General features: G+C 41.4%; 1 protein-coding gene across 1 annotated transcript in view; it reads left to right on the forward strand.

Moving 5' to 3' along the window:
• Nucleotides 1-17,185, forward strand: part of trpm3 (transient receptor potential cation channel, subfamily M, member 3) — a 126,930-nt gene that overhangs the window by 15,159 nt on the left and 94,586 nt on the right.

Genomic DNA, 17,185 nt, shown 5'->3' on the forward strand with positions numbered 1-17,185 from the left:
CTTATTCCTCTGCAGCAGACATATGGTAAGTAATATGTTTGGAACATCATCGCAATAAAATTGCAATATCGAATCGCAATTCGTATGGAATCGTGATACTTAAAGAATTGCAATATATATCGTATTGGCACCTCAGTATTGTGATAATATCAAATAGTGACATCCATGGTAATTCTCAGCCCTAATATGTCTATTTGTTAGTGTATCCTCCACAACGGCATTATTTCTGAAGAAGGATTGTGAGCTTGTCTATGTGAGGCCCTTGTCACATCACATTCTTCTACTTGAATTTCCAACGTTTTATGGAGCCTGAGCACCACGTTTATTTGCATAAATATAAAATGCACACACCTCGTTGCTGCCACTCTTAAAATAGACTTCTCAATCATTTGAAATGGAGCAAATCCAGAAATGAACCTGCTTCTGAAAACTGTATTTTTCATCAGTTATTTTTAACCAAATTCCTGCTATGATTGATTGTACCTGTCGGCTGGTTTTATCAACAAATCCCTGTTTTCAGGGACACAAATGCTTCATTTGTAAATGATGTCTGAGTGTTGGAGTGTGCCCCTGGCTATCCGTAATTTAAAAAAACAAGAAAATCGTGCCGTCTGGTTTGCTTAATATAAGGAATTTGAAATTACTTAACAATTACATTTAACAATTACACGTTCAACAATTACATTTACTTTTGATAGTTAAGTATATTTAAAACCCAATATTTTAAGGCTTTTATTCAAGTAGTATTTTTCTGTGTGACTTTCACTTCTACTTGAGTAATTTTGTATTAAGGAATCTTTAATTTAATCAAGTATGACAACTGGGTACTTTTTCCACCACTGCTTGGACTAACAACATGACTTTGACAATTAGAGTGTCGCTGCTCAAAACATAATTTAACCTATACCACAGTTGAATGTCTGTAGACCGTCGCTACGACTGTCAGTTTCCTTGTCGCACAGACATGAAAAAAGTTAGTCTCTGCGACTGTCACAACGTCTGTTATCGTGGTTACCAGACTGCCATAGCAACCACTTCAAATCCTCCTGTGATGCAGATGATGCAGGAGTTCTAAAATTCTCAGATAGATTTGCCTACTTTATTTTCGACACACTGTGGCAGTAAGCTATTTTCTGTAAGTTTGCCATTACCTTGTAAATAATTATGTTGTTGTGGGTTTATTTTTTCCTTTAATAATGAATTAAAAGTAGCTAAAGTTAAGACGTTGTCAGCTATACCTTGGTCATTATTTGAACTGGCTAGCCAGTTAGCTAGCTAGTTAATTAACTAGCTAACAACGAACAAAAACATTGTTTTTAGAAAACTGCCCTTATTTACCTCAAATACTTCGTACCCCTGTACATTGATCTGGTACGGGTACTCCCTGTGTATAGCTTCATTCTTGTGTATAGCTTCATTCTTGTGTATCGCTTCATTCTCGTGTAGTGCTGGGGGAGTTTGGTTATTAAATAACTAATTGTCCGACATCGGTTCAATTACTTGAATTCCAATTAGTATTGTTTTTTCTGTGAGCCAAACAGGCTATTTCTCTAGAGAGAAATCAAATAATTGACGAGAGAAATCAAGTCAAGAACGATGTGGGATGCTTGGTTGAAGGGAGTTGTAGTTTTCATTAAACAAATGTTCAACCGAGTTCAGCGCAGGAACTTGGTAATTAATTACAGTGACCATAATCCATTGTGCATATTTTTTCTGTCTCGGACCGAGATGGATACACTTTTACGGCTGCTATGTTTGGTTATATACACAAAGACAGCATAGACCGCATGAGAGAGGAATGTACACAATACAACTATGAGAGAGAGGGATAGAGAGTTCGTGAAAGTATGCCTTATCTACTTTGAAGAGTTGACCAAGGCAGCAAAAGCAGCAGTGGTGTGTAGTCATGGAAGCCACAGGAAGCCAGGCTTCCCCAAAAAATTTATCAATACATAAAAACATTTTTTTTTAAAAATACAATCATTTATCTTTTGTCTCTCTGTGTTTCATAATTTTCCTTCAATTGGTAAGAGACTGAATGTATCTCACAGGAGAAAGCATCCGAGCGAGCGAAACAGCACCCCTCTGTCTCTATACGTGTAGGCCATCTATCTATCTGATGCTGTCTGGTCCATAGCATTGAAGGCAAGGAAGCCAGCGAGCATCTGGCCCCCTTCACAAAACAATAAATAATAAATAATCAGTGTTGAGCTAAACTGAGCGAGCTGGTGCAACAAAAAAGAAGTGTCAAGGGAAGGCAGCGATGGATTTGGCGTCACTCCTAGCAAATCCCATTGAGAGCATAAGTCATTGACAGAAAAACTCAAACTGTTGTATGTCATTGTGTCCTTCGGTGGCTAGCTAGCCAGTGAGCTAAAATGGTCCCTTTCCTAAATTATACATGGGTGGAGATAAGGATTTCGACTTGTGGTTTTTACTAAATTCTCTATACTGGCCAATGATTACAGTATAACGGCGGTTATGATCCAACCATTAATTCATACATTGTTGTGCCCCTGCACTGAGAAGATGGAAGTTCAATATGTAGCTAGATGTAGTAGGCTGATGTTAACTAGCTTAACGTTGCCCATGACTGGAATTTACGTTAGCGGGGAAGCATTTTAGTCAGGTAGCTTAGGGCATCAAAAAATGTGTGTACCATAACACAGAGTGATAGACTGTTTAAAAAACATGAAAGAGAGGAGGATGGCATTGGCGTTTCTCTTCAAGTAGGATAAGTCAACATGTTTTTCTGCTTGCACAAACGTGCACACACACACACACACGCACACAGAAATCAGAACCATGGACAGCCACATCATATTTAGCCTACGTTGATTGGACTAAATGGTTTTTGGTATCTTTTAGTTGTCACTGTCTCAGACTAAGCAGAGGTGATTTGATGATGTTGAAATTGTGCTGGAATAGTGGAGGCAGCTCCTGTTTTCTTTGTAACTTGTGGTAACTCTCTGTGGTTCTAAATCAAAAGTTGTTTAGTGGTGTTTAATGTTGGAAACAGTAACTTGCTTGACCATGCTGTAGGTCATAGAACTAACTGTCTGTTACTGGACATGCAATATGCTTTGTGGACTTCACTGGACAAAGCTATGGATAAATGTTTTCTGCCAATGTGTCTTCTTATTGTCTCGGCCTTTAGGCCATATACAGTCGTGGCCAAAAGGTTTGAGAATTACACAAACACTAATTTTCACAAAGTTTTCTGCTTCAGTGTCTTTAGATATTATTGTCAGATGTTACTATGGAATTCTGAAGTATAATTACAAGCATTTCATAAGTGTCAAAGGCTTTTATTGACAATTACATGAAGTTGATGCAAAGAGTCAATATTTGCAGTGTTGACCCTTCGTTTTCAAGACCTCTGCAATCCGCCCTGGCATGCTGTCAATGAACTTCTGGGCCACATCCTGACTGATGGCAGCCCATTATTGCATAATCAATGCTTGGAGTTTGTCAGAATTTGTGGGGTTTTGTTTGTCCACCCGCCTCTTGAGTATTGACCACAAGCTCTCAATGGGATTAAGGTCTGGGGAGTTTCCTGGCCAAAATATTGATGTTTTGTTCCCAAAGCCACTTAGTTATCACTTTTCCTTATGGCAAGGTGCTCCATCATGCCGGAAAAAGCATTGTTCGTCACCAAACTGTTCCTGGATGGATGGGAGAAGTTGTTCTCGGAGGATGTGTTGGTACCATTCTTTATTCATGGCTGTGTTCTTAGGCAAAATTGTGAGTGAGCCCACTCCCTTGGCTGAGAAGCAACCCCACACATGAATGGTCTCAGGATATTTTACTGTTGGCATGACACAGGACTGATGGTAGCGCTCACTTTGTCTTCTCCGGCTAAGCTTTTTTCCGGATGCCCCAAACAATCGGAAAGGGGATTCATCAAAGAAAATTACTTTACCCCAGTCCTCAGCAGTCCAATCCCTGTACCTTTTGCAGAATATCAGTCTGTCCCTGATGTTTTTCCTGGAGAGAAGTGGCTTCTTTGCTGCCCTTCTTGACACCAGGCCATCTTCCAAAAGTCTTCGCCTCACTGTGCGTGCAGATGCACTCACAGCTACCTGCTGCCTTTCCTGATTAACTTCTCTGGGATATGTGGAACTCTAGAGTCCCATCTCGCCAACAGCCAGTGAAATTGCAGGGCACCAAATTCAAAACCACAGAAATCTCATACTTAAAATTCCTCAAACATACAAGTATTATACACCATTTTAAAGATACACTTCTGCTTAACTTCTCTAGGGTAGGGGGCAGCATTCAGAATTTTGGATGAAAATCATGCCCCAATGAAACGGCCTGCTACTCGGGCCCAGATGATATGATATGCATATAACTGGTAGAGTTGGATAGAAAACACTCTAACGTTTCCAAAACTGTTAAAATATTGTCTGTGAGTATAACATACCTGATTTGGCAGGTGAAAACCTGAGAGAAATCCATTCAGGAAGTATTTTATTTTGTTGGTTTTGTAGTTTTCTATTCAATGCCATTACAGTATCCATTGACTTAGGACTCAATTTGCAGTTCCTATGCCTTCCACAAAGATGTCAACAGTCTTTAGAAATTGTTTCAGGCTTGTATTCTTATAAATTAGGGAGTAAGACCAGTCTGAATGAGTGGACCCTGACGTGTCACAGAGCTTTTTCATGCGCAATCCTGAGAGAGTGCATTTCTTGTTCACCTTTTATATTGACAACGTTATTGTCCGGTTGAAATATTATAGATCATTTAGGCTAAAAACAACCTGAGGTTTGAATATAAAGAGCTTTTGACATGTTTCTATGAACTTTACGGATACAATTAGGATTTTTTGTCTGCCTGTTTTGACTGCGTTTGAGCCTGTGGATTACTGAAGAAAACACGTGAACAAAATTGAGGTTTTTGGATATAAAGAGACTTTATCGAACAAAAGGAACATTTATTGAATAAATGAATGTCTTCTGAGTGCAACCATATGAAGATCATCAAAGGTAAGGGATTAATTTTATCTCTATTTCTGAGTTTTGTAACTCTTCTGCTTGGCTGGTTACTGTTTGTAATAATTTGTCAACTGGATTATCTTCTCAAATAATCGTACGATATGCTTTCGCCGTAAAGCATTTTTTAAATCTGACACCGTGGTTGGATTCACAAGAAGTTAATCTTTAAACCTATGTAAATATGTTTTGTTTTCTGAATTTTTATAATGAGTATTTCTGTATTTGAATTTGGCGCTCTGCAATCTCACTGGATGTTGGCCAGATGGGACGCTAGCGCCCCACATACCCTAGAGAGGTTAATCCAGCCCGTGTATCTGATTTACAAAAGGCTTTATGGCGAGAGCCTTTATGTTAGGTCAGCGCCTAGCCACAGAAAAACATACAGCCATTTTTCAAAGAAGGAGAGGTGACACAAAAGACAGAAATAGCGTTAAAATGAATCACTAACCTTTGATGATCTTCACCGGATGGCACTCCCAGGACTCCATGTTAGACAATAAATGTGTTTTGTTCGATAAAGTTCATCTTTATGTCCAAAAACCTCATTTGAAATAGGTATGTTATGTTCAGAAATGCATTGTCTCAAACAAACATCCGGTGAAAGTGTAGAGAGCCACATCAAATTACAGAAATACTCATCATAAACATTGATAAAAGATACAAGTGTTAAACACACAATTAAAGATAAACTTCTCCTTAATGCAACCACTGTCAGATTTCAAAAAATGTTTTATGTTTAAAAGCACACCATGCAATTATGTTAGGTCAGCTCCTAGCCACAGAAAAACATACAGCCATTTTCCAACCAAGGAGATGTGTCACAAAAAAAAAGAAATAGCGTTATAAATATTCACTTACCTTTGATAATCTTCATCGGAATACAGTCCCAGGAATCCCAGGTCCACAATAAATGTTTGTTTTGTTCGATAAAGTCGATAATTTATGTCCAAATACCTCCTTTTTGTTTGCGCGTTTAGTACAGTAATTCAAATGCACAATGCGCAAGCATTTAGTTCAGACGAAAAGTCAAAAAAAGTTATATTACAGTTCGTAGAAACATGTCAAACGATGTATAGAATCAATCTTTAGGATGTTTTTATCATAAATCTTCAATAATATTCCAACAGGACAATTCCTTTGTCTCGCTCTCACGGCCGCGTGTGTGATTTAGCTCATGGCATTCTGCCAGACCTCTTAGTCAAACAGCTCTTATTCGCTCCCCCTTCACAGTAGAAGCCTGCAACAAGGTTCTAAAGACTGTTAACATCTAGTGGAAGCCTTATGACCCCATAGACACTGTATATTGGATAGGCAAAGACTTGAAAACCTACAAACCTCAGATTACCTACTTCCTGGTGGATTTCTTCTCAGGTTTTTGCCTGTCTTATGAGTTCTGTTATACTCACAGACATCATTCAAACAGTTTTATAAACTTCAGAGTGTTTTCTATCCAAATATACTAATTATATGCATATTCTAGCCTTTGGGCCTGAGTAGCAGGCAGTTTACTCTGGGCATCTTATTCATCCAAGCTACTCAATACTGCCCTCCAGTCCCAACAAAGTTAAGGTGGTGCCCCTTATCCCGCTGCTGAATCAACTTTAGGAGATGGTCCTGGCAATTGCTGTACTTTCTTGGGCACCCTGAAGCCTTCTTCACAACAATTGAACCGCTCTCCTTGCAGTTCTTGATGATCCAATAAATGGTTGACTTAGGTGAAATCATACTGGCAGCAATATCCTTGCCTGTGAAGCCCTTTTTGTGCAAAGAAATGATGACGGCACATGTTTCCTTGCAGGTAACCATGGTTGACAGAGGAAGAACAATGATTCCAAGCACCACCCTCCTTTTGAAGCTTCCAGTCTGTTTTTCAACCTCAATCAGCATGACAGAGTGATCTCCAGCCTTGTCCTCATCAACACTCACACCTGTGTTAATGAGAGAATCACTGACATGATGTCAGCTGGTCCTTTTGTGGCAGGGCTGAAATGCAGTGGAAATATTTTTGGGGGATTCAGTTCATTTGCATGGCAAAGAGGGACTTTGCAATTCATTTCAATTCATCTGATCACTCTTCATAACATTCTGGAGTATATGCAAATTGCCATCATACAAACTGAGGCAGCAGACTTTGTGAAATTAATATTTGTGTCATTCTCAAATCTTTTGGCCACGACTGTATATTTCACGGTCGCAAGGCATATGAATTTACAGGTTATAGAGTAAACAACACTGAATGTTTTGTACACTCAGTGTATGGCAGTCACTGCTCTGGTTTTTGTCCTGTCAAACAGAAAAGGCCATGACTCTAGCCCAGAGTCTGAGATGGCACCCACCAATGGCGACTGTGAAGTCAACAGGAAGCAGGTAGAGACTTGCAGCCTTTGTCCATCCTGTCATGTGACTTATGGGCTTCCCTTTGTCATCCTATGCCTGGGCTCATATAAAAGGGGCTGGGGAGGCAAAGGGACGCCCATTCGTCAAAACAGCATCTCAACTGGACATTCATAGCGTAATTAACAGCATCCTAACATACAAACCATCCCCAACCAACTCACCATCCCCAAATCAAGCAGTATACTATCCACAAACCATTCCCAACCATCCATGAATTAACAGCATCCAAACAGACCATTCCCAAAATAGACCTTGATTTCGGGCTTTACGACGCTCGTTCGAAGCCTGCATGCATTTCATTCATTAAGTTGGAAAAGCCGACAGCCAGAGCATTGAGTCACGCTGTTGGTTTTACTGCTCATTGACAGTACCAGGCTCCTATTATTAGGGCACAATTAACGAAACATAATGAGTGTTTGTTATTGGACAAGCTCCCATAGTACCTCCCCATTTCAGATTGTTGGCTTTCATTTTGTGCTTAATGAATACCACCCAAGGCTTTAGACGGCGCACCATTCCTTTATTTGATTACCTGTCCACAGTCAAGAAACAAACGCATACATTTCTCTCTCGGCAGGGTCCCCTGGGATATGTCACACCACAGGGTTTCTCAGACAAAAGAGGATACTGAAATAAGAGTAAAACATCATTTTCGTTTGAATGGCCACATATCGGAATGAAAGGAACACAGAGATAGATTTCAATGATCTACCCCCGAGCTCTCCCCCTCCATCAATAGCAAATCTGAACTGAATTACATCCTCCTGATTCCTGCTTACAAGCAAAAATTAAAGCAGGATGTACCAGTGACCAGCGAAAATACGAAAGTGGTTAGATGACACGGATGCTACGCTACGGGACTGTTTTGCTAGCACAGACGGGAATATGTTCCGGGATTCATCCAATGGAATTGAGGATTATACCACCTCAGTCATCGGCTTCATCAATAATTGCATAGACGAGAGTCGTCCCCACAGTGACCGCAGTGACGTGTTGAGCGTGAAAAACCCAGCAGGGTTTCAGTTCTTGACACAAACCGATGCGCCTGGCACCTACTACCATACCCCGTTCAAAGGCACTTCAATCTTTTGTCTGGCACATTCACCCTCTGAATAGCGCATACACACAATCCATGTCTCAATTGACACGAGGCTTAAAAGGCTTAAAAACCTGTTTCCTCCTCTTGATCTACACTGATTGAAGTGGATTTAACAAGTGACATCAATAAGGGATCATAGCTTTAAACCTGGATGCACCTGGTCAATCTATGTCATGGAAAGAGCAGGTGTCCTTAATGTTTTGTATACTCTGTGTATATGCGTCAGCCTACTAATTATACAATTGTAAAATAGGCCCTATTATATGTCAAAATTCAAATCTGATTCGCTAGCCTATAATTGTAACTTTGTAGGCCACATGTCCTGCACCAGCATTGCATTCTCTCACAGCTTCATGGTTTGAACGAGATTTGTAAGAGCGTCTGCTAAATGACTTAAATGTAAATGTAAATGTAGTCCATATGACACAGTATAATACAGTACAGAACAGTAATACAGTCCACACTCAAAAATATTATTTCATCTTCATTGCTCTCATTCTCAAACTGAACAGGACATCAGTTGGCTTAGTTCCACACGCACAGATATGACTTTATATATATTTTTTTACAAATTGACTCGCCTTCTGAAGTGCCACCGTACACGGCACAGTCATTTGTTAGGCAGCGCAAAAGGTTTTACATCAGCAAGAGCAGGGAAGGTCGTGTCCATTGCAGTGTGTAATGCAGTGTAGCTTAGTTTTTTTTATACATACACCATCCCAGTAGCACAAAGACTATTGGAAATATAACTTTCCCTGTTTTTCTCTGAGCATGCTCTTCGAATAGGCTAGGCCTACGACCTAAAGTATAGGCTATGGATCGTTTTATTGAGACCACACAAGGCGCACTTGATATTGCGTTACCAGCAGAGACTCAGGGAGGAGGGACATCATCGGGAACACATGAGATACCATAATAAGCAACTAATTCTCAAGCCCTGAGCAATATGACATTTAATTGATAACAAATTGCATGACCATCCCCTGGACAAAGAAAACAAATACTAAACGCTCCCCCTGACTGAAATGTAAAAAGCATGACCCTCCACAATTTTCCTCTGGGTAACTATTCTGTACATTTCAATCTCTCCCTTACTAATCTCAATGGCAGTGTGTTACACAATTACCTGTCATAATTTTGCTAGTGAAAACGTAAGAGTGTAAGATTTCTTGTACCACACTGTAGTAAACGTGGCGAAGGAACGTTATTTTAGATGAGTTATATCGATTAACATTGTCATGGATATGAGTCATTCTTTACATTGTGTTTCACTTGCGTGCAGACCCAAGCATCCCACCGCAAATCCGACGCGTTTTGAACAACTAACCTCTTTTAAGCGTCGTGTGTTTGAGATACCGACGGTTTGATTCTTGGATTGGATTTATACATTTCTTCTGCAACCATTTAGTCTGAGCTACAGCAGTGTTTGTGAGACCAGGGAGGATCACAAAAACAGTTATTCTCACAACAACAACCAAAAAAAGTCTGTAAAGTCAGAACGGTTTGAGCTACAACCTATTATTATGAACCATCTATGAAAAGCTGAGACTCTCACGGACACGTACATTCAATGGAGGCTCACAAGCCACACAATAGTTATTAGAAAGTAAGAGATAGAAGATCATAGGAAATCCCAGGACGTGTTTATAATATTGTAACAAGCTCACATAGTTGCTGTCACGAACTCAACACACCACACATTTGTCACTGACTAGTTGGATGTTCATTTCACACCAAGCAAACCATTTCTCCACTCTTTTGTAGCATACTTATTCATACATGATTTATTTATTAACATTTGTCGATTGAACTCATGAATGCAACTGTTCATGTCAAAGTATTTCTACTAGTAGCCCTGGTTGTCCTGAAAATAAAAATGGTAAAACACTTCAATGTGAGGCTAAATATAGTATGAGGGCAGAGCATGCAGATTAATGAAAGTGGGGAATTTCAGGTTTTTCACTGTGGGAGGCCTGGGACCAATGGAGATAAGTCAAGGAAGAAATTGGCTCCTAGTCGATCTAATGACTAAAACATTCTCCTCACGTCTCTCCTGTAGCTTAAACTAAAACAGTGCTTATTTTTCAGTGAATACTCCCTCCCACTGCATATTACATGAGGCTGTTGCCTCGTGTGCTATTGTGAATGAATATCAAAGGGACAGCTCAGCTCAAGCTGAGGGTAAACAAAATAAATGGTTAGAGACAGGGCTTTGGGTGAAGTGCTGTTTTTAGTGGCTGTGGCCAGTACATTCACATTCCAGATTAGATACGGTACATGCTTCTCTCCTCCTGACACTGTCTGGCAGCAGCAAGAGATGCAAATATCCCTGACCAGCTTCCTCTAAAAACAACTGCTCCGGGTCAACATGTATCCTCCCATCTCCTTAGCTGTTGTCCTTCTTCCCTTCTTCCTCTTGTCTTCTTACAGTATGTGCTCCTTGGTCTTTCTTACTGATAAAGTATGGATTATTGTTTTCAACATTGTGTTACAAAACATACTAGGTAAGAGAGATCCCTCAGCCTTCAACACCATAGTGCTCATCACTCGAGGCCCTGGGTCTGTACCCCGCCCTGTGCAACTGGGTCCTGGACTTCCCGACGGGCCGACCCCAGGTGGTGAGAGTAGGAAACAACACCTCTGCCACACTGATCCTCAACACGGGGACCCCACAAGGGTGCGTTCTCAGCCCCCTCCCTGTTCACACATGACTGCGTGGCCACTCACGTCTCCAACTCAATCATCAAGTTTGCTGATGACATAACAGTTGTAGGCCTAATTACCAACAACGACGAGACAACATATAGGGAGTTCCTTGGTGTGCACATCATTGACAACCAGAAACGGTCCATTCACACAGACAGTGTGGTGAAGAAGGCTGAAGAAATTTGGCTTGTCCCATAAGACCCTTCTATAGATGCACCATTGAGAGCATCCTGCCGGACTGTATCACCGCCTGGTATGGAAATTGCACCGTCCACAACGGTAGGGCTCTCCAGAGGGTGATGCGATCAGCCCAACGCATCACCGGTGGCACACTGCCTGCCCTCCAGGACATCTACAGCACCCAGTGTCACAGGAAGGCCAACAATATCATCAAGGACCAGCTTCTATCTCCACAACATCAGATTAAACACTCACCACTAGCCAGCCTCCGCCCAGTACCCTGCCCTGAACCTTAGTCACTGTTACTAGCCAGCTACCACCCGGTACTCTGTCACTTAATAATGTTTACATACTGTTTTGTCCATTTCATATGTACAGTGCCTTGCGAAAGTATTCGCCCCCCTTGAACTTGTCGACCTTTTGCCACATTTCAGGCTTCAAACATAAAGATATAAAACTGTATTTTTTTGTGAAGAATCAACAACAAGTGGGACACAATCATGAAGTGGAACAACATTTATTGGATATTTCAAACTTTTTTAACAAATCAAAAACTGAAAAATTGGGCGTGCAAAATTATTCAGCCCCTTTACTTTCAGTGCAGCAAACTCTCTCCAGAAGTTCAGTGAGGATCTCTGAATGATCCAATGTTGACCTAAATGACTAATGATGATAAATACAATCCACCTGTGTGTAATCAAGTCTCCGTATAAATGCACCTGCATTGTGATAGTCTCAGAGGTCCGTTAAAAGCGCATAGAGCATCATGAAGAACAAGGAACACACCAGGCAGGTCCGAGATACTGTTGTGAAGAAGTTTAAAGCCGGATTTGGATAAAAAAATATTTCCCAAGCTTTAAACATCCCAAGGAGCACTGTGCAAGCGATAATATTGAAATGGAAGGAGTATCAGACCACTGCAAAACTACCAAGACCTGGCCATCCCTCTAAACTTTCAGCTCATACAAGGAGAAGACTGATCAGAGATGCAGCCAAGAGGCCCATGATAACTCTGGATGAACTGCAGAGATCTACAGCTGAGGTGGGAGACTCTGTCCATAGGACAACAATCAGTCGTATATTGCACAAATCTGGCCTTTATGGAAGAGTGGCAAGAAGAAAGCCATTTCTTAAAGATATCCATAAAAAGTGTTGTTTAAAGTTTGCCACAAGCCACCTGGGAGACACACCAAACATGTGGAAGAAGGTGCTCTGGTCAGATTAAACCAAAATTGAACTTTTTGGCAACAATGCAAAACGTTATGTTTGGCGTAAAAGCAACACAGCTCATCACCCTGAACATACCATCCCCACTGTCAAACATGGTGGTGGCAGCATCATGGTTTGGGCCTGCTTTTCTTCAGCAGGGACAGCAGGGACAGGGAAGATGGTTAAAATTGATGGGAAGATGGATGGAGCCAAATACAGGACCATTCTGGAAGAAAACCTGATGGAGTCTGCAAAAGACCTGAGACTGGGACGGAGATTTGTCTTCCAAGAAGACAATGATCCAAAACATAAAGCAAAATCTACAATGGAATGGTTCGAAAATAAACATATCCAGGTGTTAGAATGGCCAAGTCAAAGTCCAGACCTGAATCCAATCGAGAATCTGTGGAAAGAACTGAAAACTGCTGTTCACAAATGCTCTCCATCCAACCTCACTGAGCTCGAGCTGTTTTGCAAGGAGGAATGGGAAAAAATTTCAGTCTCTCGATGTGCAAAACTGATAGAGACATACCCCAAGCGACTTACAGCTGTAATCGCAGCAAAAGGTGGCGCTACAAAGTATTAACTTAAGGGGGCTGAATAATTTTGCACGCCCAATTTTTCAGTTTTTGATTTGTTACAAAAGTTTGAAATATCCAATAAATGTCGTTCCACTTCATGATTGTGTCCCACTTGTTGTTGATTCTTCACAAAAAAATACAGTTTTATATCTTTATGTTTGAAGCCTTAAATGTGGCAAAAGGTCGCAAAGTTCAAGGGGGCCGAATACTTTCGCAAGGCACTGTATATACTGTATTCTAGTCAAGGCTCATATAACTATATATATACCATTTCTATTCATATGCAGTCCCAACTGTCTATACACACAATTATATACATTTTGGGGATTTGTGTGTATTGTTTTGTATTGTTAGGTTTTGTATTGTATGTGGATCTAGAAATATAAGCATTTCGCTGCTGTGTTAACATCAGCAACATATTTGTACGCAACCAATACAAATGTATTTGATTTGAATCGTATGACCATAGGAATAGCCGCTAGATCATCTAGCCATTGTCATCCATCCCCCTGTCCTCTAGTCCACTCATCATCTCTTATTTATGCGCTTGTCATCTCTCATTGTCCCCCTTTAAACAACTCATCCTCACATAGCCTTGTTCCTATTTGTCCAAGGCCAGGCGACTACAGGAAGCCTTGAAGAACAGTGCTGTCTCTGTTCACACCAGACTCCCGCCTGACTCCCGTCTCTCCACATAACCAGCCAGATAATAGAGTGAGACTGCAAATGGAAGCACAACTCTCCAGTCTCTGGTGATGGCCACAGTTCTCTGTTGTTTGCAATCATGCACTAGTCTCAGAGAGAGAAAGGGAATGAAAGAGGAAGTGGAAAGCGAGGCGAGGTGATTCCTTTGAGAGTACTCATCTGAATAGGAGGATGAGAATATACAAGAGGATGGAGAGAGGAGAGACATTTGTCATGCTGTGTGAATTTTCTCTTCATGTATCCTTCACTTACTCCCGCATCAGCTCTAAGGTGTGTGAAGGGGGGGTCTGTTCCTCAAAGTCACACCGTTTTTATTCACAGTAATATGTAAAGGATGAGAAATGGCCCCTACTGAAATTGGATTCTAATCAGATGCTATGATGCCCTAACCTCACCTAGGATCCACAGTACAGATAATGAGTTTTTAGAAGAGAGTGGCCGTAGATGAAGAGATGATTGGAGTGGACTCAAACTCAATTCCTGGAGGGCCTGGATATGCAGGTATGCTCTAACCCAGCACTAACACAACCAATTCAACTAATCAACCAATCATGATCTTCAATAGACACCTTCCTTGATTAGTTGAATGCGGTATGCTAATGCTGGGCGGGAGTAAAAACATACACCCTGGCCAGGTAGATCATTGTATTTGAGACCACTGGGTTAGGAAGAGGTGAGTGAAATACCCATCACCTTTCATCTGTCATGGTGGAAGTGCAGTGCCTGTTGAAGCGGCGACTGAGGTGTGGCTATACGCAGATGGCTAACGGTGTGAAGAGAGAGAGAGATGGCTCACTGTCAGTATTGTCATCTCTGAGACTGCCAGGGAAATCAGCAGGGAAGCCAGGGAAAGGGAATCATACCAGGGACAGGTGATCCACGGAATCAGGAGTGTCTCTGTCACCATGTGCACTGACCAAAACCAGGGGTTTACAGGTGTCATTTCCCAGTAGAACAGACATAGTAAACAGACGGGACTCTGTCAGGATCCGGACCCAGAACAGGTTCAATACAGACCGTGGGTCCTGACTTAAAAAAAAAAAAAAATGAAAATAAAGTTTGTTTTTTTTTTTGTATAGGGGTTTTCAATTTATTGAGAGTTGTAACAATAGAATACACAAGGTGCAATTTCGAAATTCTGTAGTGCATGTGCAGTTTTCCTCTTTTTATGTCATTCACTGACAGACCTTAGAGAGCTATTTATATCCTGAAATGTCCAGTTGATCAACTACTAGTCCATGTTAGCTAGATAGGTAAGTTAGGCTAACCAGCTATCTAAATCTTGTAGTTATCATACCAGAATATGGACCCAGGGGCCTCGACCCCAGGGGGCCCCCCATTTATTTTGTTGAGTCATTCTGGTTCCATATGAACACACATAAGACATGGCAAAATGTGTTTTGCAGGAAAAAAATGGCAACATCTTCTCTCTGCCAACAAGAGGGGTGTGAACAGGTTGAATAGTTTGGAGTCGCATGGGTTGCTAGGTAGGGTTTTAGGCTGGATGTCTGTATAGCACTTTGTGACAACTGGTGTTGTAAAATGGCCATATACATTCGTGGCCAAAAGTTTTGAGAATGACACAAATACTAATTTTCACAAAGTCTGCTGCCTCAGTGTCTTTAGATATTTTTGGCAGATGTCACTATGGAATACTGATGTAAAATTACAAGCATTTCATAAATGCCAAAGGCTTTTATTGACAATTACATGAAGTTGATGTAAAGAGTCAATATTTGCAGTGTTGAACCTTCTTTTTCAAGACCTCTGCAATCCGCCCTGGCATGCTGTCAATTAACTTCTGCGCCACATCCTGACTGATGGCAGCCCATTCTTGCATAATCAATGCTTGGAGTTTGTCAGAATTTGTGGGGTTTTGTTTGTCCACCCACCTCTTGAGGATTGAGCACAAGTTCTCAATGGGATTAAGGTCTGGGGAGTTTCCTGGCCCTGGACCCAAAATATTGATGTTTTGTTCCCAAAGCCACTTAGTTATCACTTTGCCTTATGGCAAGGTGCTCCATCATGCTGTAAAAATCATTGTTCATTGATGCTTTACTGTTGGCATGGCACAGGACTGATGGTAGCACTCACCTTGTCTACTCCGGACAAGCTTTTTTCCGGATGCCCCAAATAATCTGAGAAAATGACTTTACCCCAGTCCTCAGCAGTCCAATCCCTGTACCTTTTGCAGAATATCAGTCTGTCCCTGATGTTTTTCCTGGAGAGAAGTGGATTCTTTGTTGCCCTTCTTGACACCAGGCCATCCTCCAAAAGTCTTCACCTCACTGTGCGTGCAGATGCACTCACACCTGCCTGCTGCCATTCCTGAGCAAGCTCTGTATTGGTGGGGCCCCGATCCCGCAGTTGAATCAACTTTAGGAGACGGTCCTGGCACTTGCTGGACTTTCTTGGGTGCCCTGAAGCCTTCTTCACAACATTCGAACTGCTCTCCTTGAAGTTCTTGATGATCCGATAAATGGTTGATTTAAGTGCAATCTTACTGGCAGCAATATCCTTGCCTGTGAAGCCCTTTTTGTGCAAAGCAATGATGACGGCACGTGTTTCCTTGCAGGTAACCATGGTTGACAGAGGAAGAACAATGATTCCAAGCACCACCCTCCTTTTGAAGTTTCCAGTCTGTTATTCAAACTCAATCAGCATGACAGAGTGATCTCCAGCCTTGTCCTCGTCAACACTCACACCTGTGTTAACGAGAGAATCACTGACATGTCAGCTGGTCCTTTTGTGGCAGGGCTGAAATGCAGTGGAAATGTTTTTGGGGGATTCAGTTCATTTGCATGGCAAAGAGGGACTTTGCAATTCATTGCAATTCATCTGATCACTCTTCATAACATTCTGGAGTGTATGCAAATTGCCATCATACAAACTGAGGCAGCAGACTTTGTGAAAATGTATATTTGTGTCATTCTCAAAACTGTTGGCCATTACTGTACAGTAAAATACATTTGATTCAATTTGGGGGTTTGACAAAATCCAACCTTTCCCACCTAGGACATTTGTATGACCAGACCTACTCAAATAGTGGTTGAGTAGGCCTACCCCTGCAGTAAACAATATCCCACAATCCGGTGGTCTAGCGGTTAGTGCCACCACTTCCAGCACACAGTCATACCTGTGCTGGCATGGGTTCAAATCTCTTCCATTTCACACTTGCACCTTTCTTTCCATGCTATCCCTCTGAAAAGGTAAATTCCCACAATCTAACTTAATTCTCTTGGTCTTAGTGAGCATGACTCGTTTTGGGTCACAAATCCTTCCACGGCGCAGCACAGCTGAAATAGAAT

Source organism: Oncorhynchus nerka, linkage group LG13 (assembly GCF_034236695.1).
Source record: "Oncorhynchus nerka isolate Pitt River linkage group LG13, Oner_Uvic_2.0, whole genome shotgun sequence".
Taxonomy (NCBI): Eukaryota; Metazoa; Chordata; class Actinopteri; order Salmoniformes; family Salmonidae; genus Oncorhynchus; species Oncorhynchus nerka.